At 38.1% G+C, this 15,223-nt stretch overlaps 1 protein-coding gene across 5 annotated transcripts in view; it reads left to right on the plus strand.

Moving 5' to 3' along the window:
- Positions 1-4,008: 4,008 nt before the first annotated feature.
- The window catches only part of Ncoa6 (nuclear receptor coactivator 6), an 89,683-nt gene continuing 78,468 nt past the window's right edge, over positions 4,009-15,223 (plus strand). For 2 of the 5 annotated variants that reach the window (XM_010639930.3, XM_010639931.3), the window contains exon 1: positions 4,013-4,128. The gene's annotated coding sequence lies outside the window, so the exon portion shown is untranslated. Of the gene's footprint in view, positions 4,129-15,223 lie in introns of all 5 variants that reach the window. The other 3 variants (XM_010639929.3, XM_010639926.3, XM_010639932.3) reach the window with 2 other exon arrangements.

The following is a 15,223-nucleotide window of genomic DNA, read 5'->3' on the forward strand; positions in this document are numbered from 1 at the left end:
TGTGGGACAGGAGGTCCGGGGCGCTGAGGGAGTGCAGGGCCGGCCGGGTCTGCATGGGGTGGCGCTCCAGGCCCGAGGAACTGGCAAAGGTGTACACGGCGTCTTGGCTGGGGTCGCGGAGAAGAGGCACTGGGTCCGAACGGAACTAGGGTCTGGTCTATGTATGGATTGAGGGAACGGATGGCAGGTCGTGGAGTTAGGTTGGGCCGTGGGTCGCGTTCCAAACTCCAGAGTAGGTAGGACCAAGCTCAGGCTGTCAGTGCTGAAGCAATTCTTGGCGGTGAAGAGAGGTGATTTAGAAATAGGGATATAGATGAGTGTATCCGATAGGGCTGGTTCTGGGTTCTGGGGCAGATTTACAATGCCTGGGACTCCCAGGGGATTGAAGACAAGAGCCGCCCGCCCCCAGCCTCCACCCTCTGTGTGTGTGGTGCGGGGTAGGAAGAGCGAAGAGCTTGTGGAGAGAAATGGGAGGCTGAGGTTTGGGTGTTGGAGCTGGCCAGCAAATAGTACACAGAGCGGAACTGGATGGCAAGAAGGCTAAGAGCCTCCATCAACTAGGGTGTTGTGTGTTTCTTTAAAAGGAGGCACCACGTTATTGGGGGGCGGTGACCTAGGGTGTCTTCCCTGAAAGGAGACAGCCCACTGCTTAAGAGCAGGGTCACCTGGAGAGGTCATCAGGAAGGCTCTATTGAAGTCAGTAAGAATCATGAAGAGTGAGTGTGTAAAACGAAAAGGGCCTTAGAAGTCATATAATGATTTCAGAGCAAATAGTGGTGTCTCACCGAGACACAGAAAGTAGATTTCCCAAGATCATATATACACTTTGGTGACAGAGGGCTCCTGGAAGTGACCTGCTGCCTTCTCATTCAACATGTTGTCTTAAAGGAATTTACTAGCTAGGAGAAAAATGAAGAATCATTAGTTTTGTTTTTGTGACGTTTGTCAGTTCCAAGGTGAAGGGGATACAAAAAAGTTTGGGTAACCAGCTATTAGATAATCCCTAGCTCATCTCTGTTGGTGCAGAGAAGTTATCTTCAAGAACCTCCTACTGAGGGCCGGGGATTTGGCTCAGTGGTTCTGCTGCCTGCCTCACAAGCACAAGGGCCCGGTACCAAAAAATAAAAATAAAAGAACCCCTAACTGAACCTGGTGGTGGAACATGCCTGTAAGCACAGCACTGAGGAAGGCTGAGGCAGGAAGATGTAAGTTGGAGGTCCTGCCTGGGCAACCTAGCAAGACCCTGTCTCAAACTTTAAAAGTAAATTAAAAAGGCTGGGGGTGTAGTTCAGTGGTAAAGCATGCCTGGGTTCAAAGCTCTCTTTTTAGTTTTAAAATATGGTCCTTGTCTTTTAGTTGTTTACTGATAGCAAAGGGACACAAGAAACCTAAAAGTAAAAACAGTGAACAATGGTGGAAACCTGGGATCTGTATTGTGTTCAAACTTTAATTGAAATTGAATCATGATAGAGAAGAGTTCAAAGTTCACATGGGCAATGGAAGTTCTGAGGGAAGCTATGCCAATCAATCATGATATACAGTTGGCTCTCTGTACCCCTGGGTTTTGCATCCATGACTTCAACTAATGGCTAGTTGAAAGTATTCTTTTGAAAAATTGTGTCATTGTGTCATCAGGCATGGTGGTGCAAGCCTGTATTCTCAGCACTTGAGAGGCTGAGGCAGAGGGATTGCCATGAGTTCAACGACAGCCTGAACTACATAGCAGGACCCTGTCTCAAGAAACAAACAGAAAAATTATGCCTGTAGTGAGCAACACGTACAGACATTTTCTTTTGTCATTATTCCTTATGTGGCATAAACAGTTATTTGTGTGACATTTACCTTGTATTAGTAAAAATAATCTGGAGAAGATTTAAAGTAAATAGAAATGCAAATACTGTACCATATTATATAATGGATTTGAGTATTTGCAGATTTTGATATCCAAGGAGTCCTGGAATCAATTTTCCACAGATAACTGAGGGATGACTGTAATAAATCCAGGGTCCCATTAATTAAAAAGGACTTTCAAAAAGAAGGTAATGAAGGCATTTTTAAATGAGAGTTTAATACCATGCATTTGTACAGCAACAGTAATTTTTTTCGGGGTCCTTTTTATGTTTTGTCTTGTTTTGGTGCTATAAACCAGGGCCTTGTTCACGTTGAATGTGTACTCTGCCACTGATCTACACTGCCAGGCTCTAGTCTGGATCTTTGTAATACAGTGAGGCCTGACTTATCTGTGCCGTGTGAACAGATGCATTTAGGGAAACATATAGACCCCTCTCAAAATAATTTTTTAGTTGTATAAAATAAGATACATTGAATTAGAAAGAAACCTACATGTATAGATATACATGTATTGCTGGTGGTGGTAGTGTTTTCCAAGTGCTGGGAGAAAACCAATTATATTGAAATACAATTCAGTATTCAAATTATTAAAATATTCAGGGCTGGGGATTTAGCTCAGTGGTTCCGCTGCCTGCCTCACCAACATAAAGACCCAAGTTCAATCCCTGGTACCAAAAAAAAAAAAAAAAAAAAAAAAAATTCAAATCTGATATACTAATATACATATATATGTGTGTGTGTGTGTGTGTGTGTGTGTGTGTGTGTGTATATTTAAATCAGCACATTGAACTATCATATATAAGACTGTGAAGTGTTGCTCAGTCGTAGAATGCTTGCCTAGCTCGTGCGAGCCCTAGTTTTGATCTCCAGCACTACAAAAAAAAAAAGAAAAATCAGATCTTGTGATGGGTCTGATAATTGTAATTTCAAAGACATGATAAGCATAAATAACACTTAAAGGTATCAGCAACAACTACAATATAATATAAAAATATTTGTGATTTTTAGTTGCAGATGACTGCTAGTACTAGAATTTCAGTTTGTTACCTACATTTATATTTGAATATGATAGTAACTTTTAGTTAGAGGTTAGTGAATTTTTTTTTGTGGTACTGAGGATTAAACCTAGGGTCTTCTCACTGAGTTGCATTCCCAGCCCCTTTTTTGAGAAACGGTCTTGTTAAATTGCTCAGGTGGGGCTTGAACATGCAATCCTTTTGCCTCAGCCTCCCAGAGTGTGGAATTACAAGGCATGTGCTGCACCACCTGGCCAGAAGGTTTATTTTTTCCCATCCAAATTCATAGATTCCCCCTGAATTCTATGTATGGACTCCCTTTTGTCATTTCCCTACTCTTACCAGCAGGCAGGTACTGGGTACCAAGCATTATGCTAGGCACTACGGAGTCACACGCTACTTTAAGGCTAAGTCTTTTCACTTTGAGTATTCAGTACCAAGAGAGAAGTAGACATGTAAATGATAGTTCAAGATAGTAACTGTTACAGGTTATGAGGACATAGAGGTGGGTGTGCTTTTGCTCTGGGAATCAGGAAAGGTTTCTTGAAGGGCCTGTGCTTGAGATGTGTCCTGACAGATACAGTTTGCAAGTGAGAGTTGGAGAGAATAGCTTTTTAGGTGAAAATACGAATTTTCGGGGAATGTAGATGAAGCATAGAGTGTACATGAAAGTGGTCAGAGATTAAACTAGGAATATTGTTTAGAACCTGACTTGTGAAGAACTTTGCTAAGGAATTTGGAGTGAGTCCTCAGAAGGAGGCATTTAAGATTTTTGAGAGGAGAAGTGTATGATAAAGTTTAAATTTTTAAGTGATAGGACCAGGGATTTAGCTCAGTGTCACTACATCTGCCTGGCAAACACAAGGTCTTGAGTTTGATTCCCACTACCAAAAACAAAGCAAACAACAACAAAAAAAACCCAATAAAATTTAAAGAGATAAATGGATGCTTTTTCAAATAGGATGACTAACAAGGAAAAAGTAGGGGCAGGGTAGAGGCAGTGGACATTGAGCAGTTAGAATTTTCAGGTGTTGATAAAAGATACAGAGGGGTTAGATTTCTGGTTTTGGATGGTAGCTTTAAATACATTTCAAAAAAGATGAGCCAGGCATAGTGGCACAAACTGCTAATCCAGGTATTCTGGATTTCTGCTATTCCAGATTCCTGTATTCCTGTATTCTGGATTCCTGCTAAGGCAGAAAGATACTGAGTTCAAAGCCATCCTTGGCTACATGGTGTGTTCGAGGACAGCCTGAGCTACGTAAGTGAGACCCTGTCTTAAAAAATGAAAAGTAGAGTAACAGACTTTTGGAAACCATTGCAGATCTCTTAAATGTGGTATAGTTTTTGCTTAAGAAAATCAGAGTGAAGTGTCAAACATAAAAGCAGGGTAAAGACACAGAAAGTATTCTCGGAGTGTAGGGAAATCACAGCTCTATTTGTTAGGGTTCAACAAACTATGGCCATATGGTCAAATCTTTTTTTTTATTAATTTTATTGGTACATTTTAGATATACAGTGTAATGACATTCATCTTTGGGAATTTGTACCTTTATGTAATCTATCTTGGTTCTTATTTTTTCCCCCATTTCCATGCCCTCCCTTCAACCCAAATAGTCAAATCTTGTTCCCCTATTTTTTGTAAAGAAGTTTTATTAGAATACAGCTCACTTGTTCATCTATATATTGTCTGTATCTGCTTTAGTGTTGCCAATGGGAGAATTGAGTAGTTGCAGCAGAAAAGATATATCTGTTCACAAAGCTGAAAATACCCTTTACAAAACATTTGCCAACCCTGATCTACATGTGTGAATGTTGTATGTTCAACCTTTCTGCTTTACCATGTAATTTCCATATTGTGGAGAATAACCATCTTGGCTCTGCCTTTCTGGCTGGATCCCTCATATTCTGTATGACTACAGTTTGACATAGGCCTCTCCATATTTTATATCAATCAGTGATTGCAAGGTCTAGTGTTTTGGAGTCTGCTTTGTGGCACTTGTGGTAGTGCCATAATTTAGATCATGCTGGAGCTTGTTCTGCCATTTTTCTGTTGGATTGTCTTAGTTACTTTTCCTCATTGCTGAAACAGAATACCCCACACTCAAAATTAAAGGGGGAAAGGTTTATTTAGCTCACAGTTTGTAGAGGTTTCATCCCATAATTGGCAGCGGCACATGGAAGAGGGGCATCACAGAGGAGAAACAGTTCCTTGCATGCAAAAGACAGGAAAAACAAGGGAGGGGCCTTAACAGCTTCTCTGCCTCTTTTATAGTGTATCTAGGTTACTTAGGGTAGATAGCATTCACACCCTTAATCCTAGTGCCCTTGAGCAGCACTGCATCATGAATCAGTCCCAGTGTTTTACACTCTAGATATAACCACCTCTGAAAAAAGCCCCATCTGTGACCCCGTGAGACTTTGAGGGAACATCTAAAAACAAGTCATAAGAGTTGTCTTTTTTGAAAGATGTCTTTCATATTCTTTTTTTTTTTATTGAGTTTATTGGTACAGTCTAGGTCTACAATACAGTTATATTCATTACTGGGATCCTATACCTTCACATGACAGGTCTTGGTTCTCATTTTTTCCCCTTGTCCCTGTGGCCTTTCATGTTCTGAATATCAATCCTTTGTTGTTTATACTTATTACAGATGTCATTTCCCAGCTTGTTGCTTATTTTAAAAACAGGTGGGCATGGCAGTGTACACCTTTAATTCTAGCTCCTCTGGAGGCTGAGACAGGAGAATTCCAAATTCAAGGCCAGCCTGGGCAATTTAGCCAGTCTTTGTCTCAAAGTACAGAAGGTCTGGATGTGTAGCTCAGTGGTAAGCACTTGTCTAACATGCCTGAAGCTTTGGGTTCAATGCCCAGTACTGCCAACAACAAATTTTTTTGAATTTTAGTGTAATCACATTTATCAATCTTTTACCCTCCCAAGATTTTGAAGTTACTCTTTATATTTATCTTGTAGTCTCTCTCTTGGTTTGCCTTTAGTGTTTAGGTCTCTAATTTGTCTGAAATCGATTTTTATGTATGGTGTAAGGTAGGGTCCAGAATATTCATTGATTCCAGCACCATGTATTAAATAAGGATTGCTTTCAAATTGACTTTTTTGGATAGAGTCTCTCAGAGACCCTCATTTCAGTGCTGTCTGCTAATTGTGTGACCTTGGAGAAATTCCACAGTCTCTTTGTGCCTCAGTTTCCTCAACTTTAAGAATAATAGTATGTACAGAGTTCTTGTGAGGATGAGTTAATTCATGTAATGTGTAGAACAGTATCTGGCACCTAGAAAATGCTAGCTGTTACTAAGCACTACTGTTCATTTCTGACTCCCTGGCTCACTGTACTTAAATAAATTATCTAGTTAATTTGGCTTTCAGGTGAAATCACAGTGGTGGAGAGCTAGGCTCAGAGTTGCAGGAGATACTTCAGAGGTGCTGCTTAGACTGTTTGCTGAAATGGACTCCTTTTGCATCAGTTCTACTTTTACAGAAAACTTCTGTACCTTCAGTAGTAGAGGATGCAAACTGCCACCATGTGGTTGAATTTGACAAGCACACATTTTGTTTGGCTTATACTCATGTTTTAAACATTTATTTATATGTGGACTGTGGTGTGGGTCCATGATAGAGTACGTGCCTAGCATATATGGAGTCCTGGGTTCAATCCCTGTCACCACATTAAAAAAAAATGGGGGGGGGTTGAGATAGGGTCTCACTATGTAGTTGAGACTGACCTGAAACTCACTATGTTGCCCAGGCTGGTCTCAAACTCACAGGGATCTCCCTGCCTCAGCCTCCCGAGTGCTGGGATTACAGGCGTGTGCCACCATGCCTGGCTAAAAATTTTTTTTAAATTACACAAACTCCTGAGTTTTTGACTTATCTTAGAAAATTGGAAAATCTGTCAGCACCAAGCCCATACTTTCTCATGGCAATAATTAGCTGAAATTTTTAGGTGGGTTATGTATTTTCTAAAGTTCTCAGTGGTCTACACTACTCTGTTGCTTTGGTATTTGCTTTTATAGCCTAGTAGATATTTGATATTTTGACTCTAATTTACTGGCATTTTTTTCAGTTTGGTTTTGTTTGTCTTTTTTTGAGACAGAGTCTCACTATGCAGTCTAGGCTGGCCTTGAATTACTCTGCAGCCCAGGCTGACCTCTAATGCATGATCCTCCTTAGCCTCTGTAATGCTAGGACTATAGAAAAGTGCCACCATGACTGGCTTTACTGAGGCTTTAAATGTTCTATTCCCTCACCTAGTAAATGAAATATTGGAATAGAGGCAGGATGGCCAAAAATTAATACATGATTCTGTGGGCAGGTAAATATTAAAATCTGTTTCTAAGGCTCAGCCATACTTGATTATAATGAGTAACATGATAATTGAAATTAAAAGATTCAATTCACCTTCCTGAATAGGAATTTACTGTGTGTTAGATACTGTATTATATTAGAAATTACTACATTGGTGATAGAAAATAAACCTCACTGGCTAGCTTTATGAAATATTGCAGAAAAAAATCTTTTTACTTCTGATGTAGAACTGTTGTCCAAGAGAGTGGTTGCATGACAGAAACAAGGATTCATTCATGAAACATATATTAAGCCCTATCACTTAAACTGTAAATTGGCTAAAACTCTACAGAATACCAGGACAAACCTAGCAAGAGTTTGGGTAATGAGGAGTATCTGTAATAGAGCTGGGATATCAGGGTGTGGTACCCGAAAGAGTCCCATGAGCAGAGCTCCCAAGAATATTTAGAGTTTATTTCAAACAGGGTTTCGTGTAGCCCAGGTGGTCCTTGCCATCCTTTTGCCTCAACCTCCTGATAGAATCTTAATACTTGGAGATGAGACTATATTTTCCAGGCTGAGTGAAAGCATGTGTATAGCAGTGAGTGTTTAGGAGACAGTAAAGTGTCCAGTTTGCCTGGAGAATAAGGTTGTTAATGAAAGTGTTATTGGAATAAAGCCTGGGATGGAGATTAAACAACAACAATAATAAAAATTTAAGAAAATATCAGTAGCTCATAATTTTTTACATGGTTACTGTTTGCTGGATAAGATGTCGAGCATTTCACGGGTTCTTTCTTTCTTCCTTTCTTTTCCTTTTTTTTTTGGTACCAGGGATTGAACTCGGGACCTTATGCTCGCAAGGCAGGCAGTGGAACCACTGAGACCACTGAGCTAAATCCCCAGCTCTCTCTTTTATTTTCTTTCTTCCATGCACTAAAACCCTGGCCCTCACAGGTACTGTTTTATTTAATCCTCACAATAACCTAGTGAGGTAGGCACTTTTTTTTTCTTTTTACAAAGAAACTAACAAATAGAGCTAATAATTAATGGAGAAAGAATTTGAGTCTAGGCAATTTAATAGCAAAGCCTATCTTCCTTATCTCTGTGCACTATGCTTCCAAATCATGGAAGGCTTTGAATACTCTTTTCTGTTTCAAGCTGGGAAGTTTGGACTTGATTGACTGAATAGTGGGAAGCTATCAAAAGTTTTTAGCCATACATTGATCTAATAAAAGCTAGTAGGAAAGGAAGCCTTGTTGTGAAGTACTTGATCAGATAGGGATAAAGGAAAGACAGAGCTAGTTTATTCCTTCCCTGCTCACTAGAGGCTCCTTGAAGGATAGGCCAGTGTCGGTTTACTTACCCCTTTCCCTCCCTTCAGCTCCAGTGTCTACATATTGTGTTATCTGACATATTAATTTCTACATTTGATCTTTTTCTGTTTTACCTTATTCTAAAAAGGATATAAGGTGGCTGCTTAGGACATCAGTAAAACTTTTTCTGAATGAGATACAAACAGATGTGTACCTAAAAGAAATACTAAGGCTTTAGTGGAAGGAGTAATGCAGCCCTACAATTTGCTGATACGCTTTATTTCATATACAAACCTTGTAAAGCAAAGGACCAGAGCCACATCTTTACTTGTAAGGAATTGTATAGTCTGTGTCAGTTATAATAGTAATAATTTCTAGCCCCCTTGGATACTAAAATCCACAGATGCTAAAGTCCCTTATATAAAATAATTTAGTAAGCAAGACAAGCCACTGTAGAAACAGGAAAAAATGATTTAGTATTTACATGTAACTTATGTATAGCCTGCTGTGTACTTTGAAACATTTTTGGATAATATATAATACCTAAACAATGTAAATGCAGTGTAAATACTTGCTATATTGTATTGTTTAAGGAACAATGGAAAAAAGTGTATATGTTCAGTATAGACACATTTTTTCCCCTTTAGTATTTTCCATGCTTAATCCTGGGTATAGAGGGTCAGCCATTAGTTTCTGCCTCCTAGGAAACTAATTCATTTGTGAAAGTAATGTGAACATAAGAAGGGGGAAAGTGTGTTTTAACTGAGATAGTAAATATTATGGGAATTCAGAGAAGAATGAGATCACTTCTACTTGGAAGGTAAGAGAAGGCTTCATGGAGAAGTTGGTATATTCATTTCTTTAATCTATTGTAACAAAGTACTACAAAGTAGATGACTAATTTAACACAACGGAAGTTTATTCTCTCACAGTTCTGCAGGCTAGAACCTGAATTCAGAATGTCAGCCAGGCAATGCCCCCCCAAGACTTTGGGTAGATTCTTTCCTTGCCTCTTTCTAGTTTCCATCAATTCTTTTTCTTTTTCTTTTTTTTTTTTTTCTCTCTCATTGAGTTTATTGGTACTACATTTTAGGTATATAGTACAGTTACATTCATCATTGGGATCTTGTGCCTTTACATGACAGGTCTTGGTTCTCATTTTTTCCCCTTGTCCCTGCCCTCCCTTCACCCCCTCCTCGCCTCCCCATTTACAAACACTTTATTTCCGTTTTTTCATTTTCTCATATTTTTTTCTTTTCCCTTATTACCTTTCCCCTACCTTTCCCACTTTCCCTACACCTTTAGCCCTTTCCTTCCTATTTCACATTGTCAATTATATCATTAGGATCTTATGTACTATTATAGTTTTTCGCACCAGAGAAACTATTCAGTATTTACACACGTGTGACTTATTTATTTCACTTAGGAGTATATCCTCAATATGTATCCATTTTCCTACGAATGAATGTAATTTCTCATTCTTTATGGCTGAGTAGTACTCCATTTTATGGAAAAACCACATCTTCTTTATCCAGTCTCCAACTGATGGGCAAATGGGCTGTTTCCAAGTTTTAGCTATTACAAACTGTGCCGCTATAAACATAGGTGCACATATAACACTGTGATGTGATTCTTTTAATTCTTTCGGAAAGATACCCAACAGAGGGATGGCTGGGTCAAATGGAACCTCTAGTCCCAGCTCTTTGAGGTCTCTCCATATTGATTTCCATAGTGGTTGCACCAGTCTGCACTCCCACCAACAGTGGAGAAGGGTTCCTTTCTCCCCACAACATTTCTCCTGCCAACATTTGTTATTGTTTGATTTCTTGATAGCAGCCATTCTTTGTGGGGTGAGGTGGAATCTCAGTGTTGTTTTCATCTGCATCTCTTGAATGACCAGTGATGTGGAACATTTTTTCATATATTTACTTGCTGCTTTTATACTTCTTTGTCTGAGAAATGTCTGTTCATTTCAGATGCCCATTTTTGAATCGGGTCTTTATATTTGGGGTGCTGATTGTTTTGAGTTCTTTATATATTCTAGATAAGAGTCCTTTGAGGAGCAGCTGGTAAAATTTTTTTCACACATTGTAGATTGTCTTTTAGTTCTGTTAATGGTTACTTTTGAAGTGCAGAAGCTTTTTAATGAGATCCCAGTTGTTGATTCTTTCTGCTAGTTCCCGTGCTATTGAGGATTTGTCCATAAAGTCTTTTCCTATGCCAGTGTCTTCAAGAGTTCTGCCTAACTTATCTCCCAGCAAGTTTAGTGTTTCTTTTTTAATATTTATATCTTTAATCCACTTGGATTTTAGTTTAGTGAATGGTGAAAGATAAAGGTCTAGCTTTAATCTTTAGCAGGTTGAAATCCCGTTTTTCCAACACCATTTATTAAAGAGACTATCTTGCCTCCAGTGAGGATGGTCAGCTCCTTTGTCAAAGATGAGGTAGCTGAGTACATCTGGTGTTGTTTTTGTATGTTCCAGTCTGTTCCACTGATCCTCAGGTCTGTTTCTTTGCCAGTACCATGCTGTTTTTATCACAGTGGTTTTGTAGTATAGTTTCAAATTGGGAATCGTTATACCCACTGCCATGTCTCTGTTGCCTAGGATGGCTTTTGTTATTCTAGATCTCTTCTGGTTCCAAATGAATTTTTGGATTACTTTTTCTAGTTCTGTGAAATATAGTGTTGGACTTTCAATCAGCATTGCATTGAATGTGTATGTCAGTTTTGGTAGTATGGCCATTTTCGCCATGTTGATTCTTCCTACCTAGGAGCAGGGGATATCTTGCCATTTTCTTATATTCTCTTCAATCTCTTTTTTCAGAATGCTGTAGTTTTCAGTGTAGAGGTCTTTTGCTTTATTCATTAGATTGATTCCTAGATACTTCATTATTTTGGATGCTATTGTGAAAGGAATTGTTACCCTAATTTCTCTCTCAGTGAGTCTGTTATTTGTGTACAAGAATGCTATTGATTTTTGAGTGTTGACCTTGTACCCAGCTACTCTGCTAAAAGTGTCAATTAAGTCTAAGAGTCTTTTGGTGGAATTTTTTGGGTCTTCAATGTAGAGTATCATATCATCAGTAAATAATGACAGTTTAACTTCTTACTTTCCTATCTTTATTGTTTTAATTTCTTTCTCTTGTCTAATTGCTGTGGCTAATGTTTCCAGAACTGTATCGAAGAGGAGTGGTGATAGTGGGCATCCTTGTCTTGTTCCTGATTTTAATGTGAAGGTTTTCAGTTTTTGGCCATTTAATATGATGTTGGCTGTTGGTTTTTCATAGATAGCCCTTATTAAATTGAGATATAGACCATCTATTCCAATATTTTGCAAGGTTTTTATCATGAATGGGTGTTGAATTTTGTCAAATGCTTTTTCTGCATCTATTAAGAGGATCATATGGTTTTTGTCCTTGACTATGTTGATATAGTATATTACATTTATTGACTTACATATGTTGAACCATCCTTGCATCCCTGAAATAAATCCAACTTGGTCAGGATGTATGATCTTCTTGACGATCCTCTGTATTCTGTTTGCTAGTATCTTATTAAGGATTTTTGCACCTATATTCATTAAGGAGATTGGCCTGTAGTTCTCTTTTTTAGTTGGGTCTTTCCCTGGTTTGGAAATCAAAGTGATACTTGCTTCCAGGAATGAATTTGGAAGTATTGCTTCCCTTTCCGTTTCATTGAAAAGTTTAAAGAGTAGTGGCAGTAGTTCTTCTCTATATGTCTTGTAAAATTCAGCAGTGAATCCCTCAGGACCTGGGCTTTTCTTTGTTGGTAAAGTTTTAATTACATTTTCAATTGCACTGATTGTAATTGGGATGTTTAAAATGTTTTTATCTTCTTCATTCAACATTGGTAATTTATAAGTATCTAGAAATCTGTCCATTTCTTTTGTGTTTTCCATTTTATTAGGGTACAGGTTCTCAAAGTAGGTATTGACAATCCTCTGGATTTCTCTTGGATCTGTTGTGACTTTACCTTTTTCATTCCTAATTGCCTTTTCTTTCCTTTTTTGATAAGGTTAGCTAAGGGTTTATCAATTTTATTTATTCTTTCAAAAAACCAACTCATCAATTCATTTATTTTTTGTATCATTTTCTTAGTTTCCATTGCATTGATTTCTGCTCTAATCTTTATAATTTTCTCTTTCGTATGAGCTTTGGGCTTTTCTTGCTCTTGTTTTTCTAGGAGTCTAAGATTCATCATTAGGTTGTTTATTTGAGCTTGCTCTGTTTTCCTAGTGTGCGCATTTAATGCTATGAATTTTCCACGTAGAACTGCTTTCAGTGTGTCCCATAGATTCCTGTATGTTGTATTGGCATTATCATTTACTTGTAAAAAATGTCTAATTTCTTCTTTAATTTCCTCTATGACCCATTGATTGTTCAGGAGAGTGTTGTTCAATTTCCATGTGTTTGTGATGTTCCTACGATTTCTTATGCTATTGATCTCCAGCTTGATTGCACTGTGATCTGATAATATATGGGGGATAATTGTGATTCCTTTGCATTTATTCAAACCTGTTCTATGAACTAGTATGTGGTCTATCTTGGAGAATGACCCATGTGCAGCCAAAAAAATGTATATTCTGATTTTATGGGATGGAACACTCTATAGACATCTATTAAGTCCATATGTTGAAAAGCTTGGTTCAGTTCTAGTATTTCGTTGTTGATTTTTTGCCTAGATGATCTATTTGTGATAATGGGGTATTTAGATCCCCCAGTACAATTGTAGTAGTGGTTATTTGGTTTTTCATGTTACTTAATATTTGTTTTATATAGTTGGGAGCATTAATATTTGGTGCACATATGTTTATGATTGTCATCTCTTCCTCTTAGATTGTTCCCTTTACAAGGATGTAGTGTCCTTCTTTGTCTCTCTTAATCAGTTTTGGTTTGAAGTTTACTTTGTCTTCGAATAAGATTGCTACTCCTGCTTTTTTCTGGGTTCCTATGGCATGGAGAATTGTTTTCCATCCTTTCAATTTTAGTTTATGGGCTTCCTTTTGCACTAGGTGTGTTTCTTGTATACAACATATTGTTGGATTTTGCTTCTTAATCCATTTCTATCAATTCTTGGTACTTCTCAGCTTGCTGCTGCATCACAGTAGTCTCTGCATCTGTTGTCATATGAAGTTCTCCATATTCCTCTGTTTCTGTGGCCCAGTTTCCTTCTTATAAGGATAACAATCATGTTGGACTAAGAGCTCACCTTACTCTAGTATGACCACACCTCATCTGATTACATTTCCAGTAACTGTGTTTCCAAATCAGTTCCCATTCTCAGGCACTGAGGGTTAAGACTTTAGCATAACTTTCTGAGGGATATGGTTCAACCCATAACAGTAGCGCTTGAAACTTACTAAATATTTAGAAGGGTAAGATTACAACAAGTGGAGTTAAGGGATATTTAGGTAATGAAGTAGTGAGAAGTCTGGTTTGTTGGTGTGTTGAGTTTATATATAGAGAGAGAGTAGTTTGTTGAGAACCTTGTTGTCAGGTCTTGGACATTTAAATGTTGCTGAATGAGTAGTATTTGGAGCAAGGTGTCACTACAGAATTTTGAAATGATAGGTGACTCATTCAAGCTTTGAATAACTGATTCAACTTTAGAGGATTTTATGATCAAGTAATCATTTATTCTAATTTATATGATTTTTATTGTGATTTTTGCAGTGTTGAGAATTGAACTCAGGGCCTTGTGTATATAAGGGAGTTCTACTACCTAGCCACATCCTTAGCCTTAAGTAATTATGGACAAATAAATACCCTGAAGAACAACAGGTGGTTCATGATTTAATGCACTTACCCATCCTCATCTGTATGTGCTAATAACTTCTTATCAAGATAGCCAAGAAGAAATCCCTCTTACTAAAAACGACCACCAGCAAACTGAGGCTTTTTATTTGTTTTGTGGTGATAGGGATTAAATCCAGGGAACACTGCGTTACCACAACAGTCTTTTATTTTTTATTTATTTGTTTGTGGTACTAGAAATTGAATCCAGGGCCTCAGGTGTGCTAGAGAAGCACTCACTCTGCCATTGAGCTAAACCTCAGCCCTTATCTTGAAACAGAGTCTTGCTAAATTGCTCATGTTGGCCTCAAAGGAAAGTGCAAACCTCCTAACTCAGACTCCTGAGTAGCTGAATTGCAGGTGTGGTGCATATGTGTCCAACTATGTGGGTTTGTTTGTTTGTTTGTTTGTTTGGGTTGTGTGGCTTTTTGTTTGTTTGGGTTTTTTTTGTATCCGAGATGAGCTTGGGACCTTGCGCTTTCAAGGCAGGCAGCAGTACCACTGAGCTAAATCCCTGGCCCAACTATGTCTTTTTGATGGTAGTTATGTGGCTGCAGTAGCACTGTATTCTAATTATAATTAGGAATTAAAATTGTGGTCAATAATAACCTCAGGTACTTTTTCTTATTTGTACCTAGGCAGTTCTTCCTGATTCTATGTCTGTATTGTTTATAATTTCTTTAAGAACTGTATGCCTACAAAATTATTTAAACTGTGTTTAAATATTATAGGCTAAAACATAACAGTCATTTTTGCATTTGTATAGCCTTTACAAGCTTAATTCATAGAGTTTTTATAGTTTTTTTTTATATTTGTGACCTAATCCAAGGAGTCACAGTTATTTTTATTTATTTATTGTTTCAGTGCCAAGGATTGAAGTCAGGCCTTTCTCTCTCTCTCTCTCTCTCTCTCTCTCTCTCTCT

Source organism: Fukomys damarensis, unplaced genomic scaffold (genome assembly GCF_012274545.1).
Source record: "Fukomys damarensis isolate Sample0158 unplaced genomic scaffold, DMR_v1.0_HiC HiC_scaffold_22, whole genome shotgun sequence".
Lineage (NCBI taxonomy): Eukaryota > Metazoa > Chordata > Mammalia > Rodentia > Bathyergidae > Fukomys > Fukomys damarensis.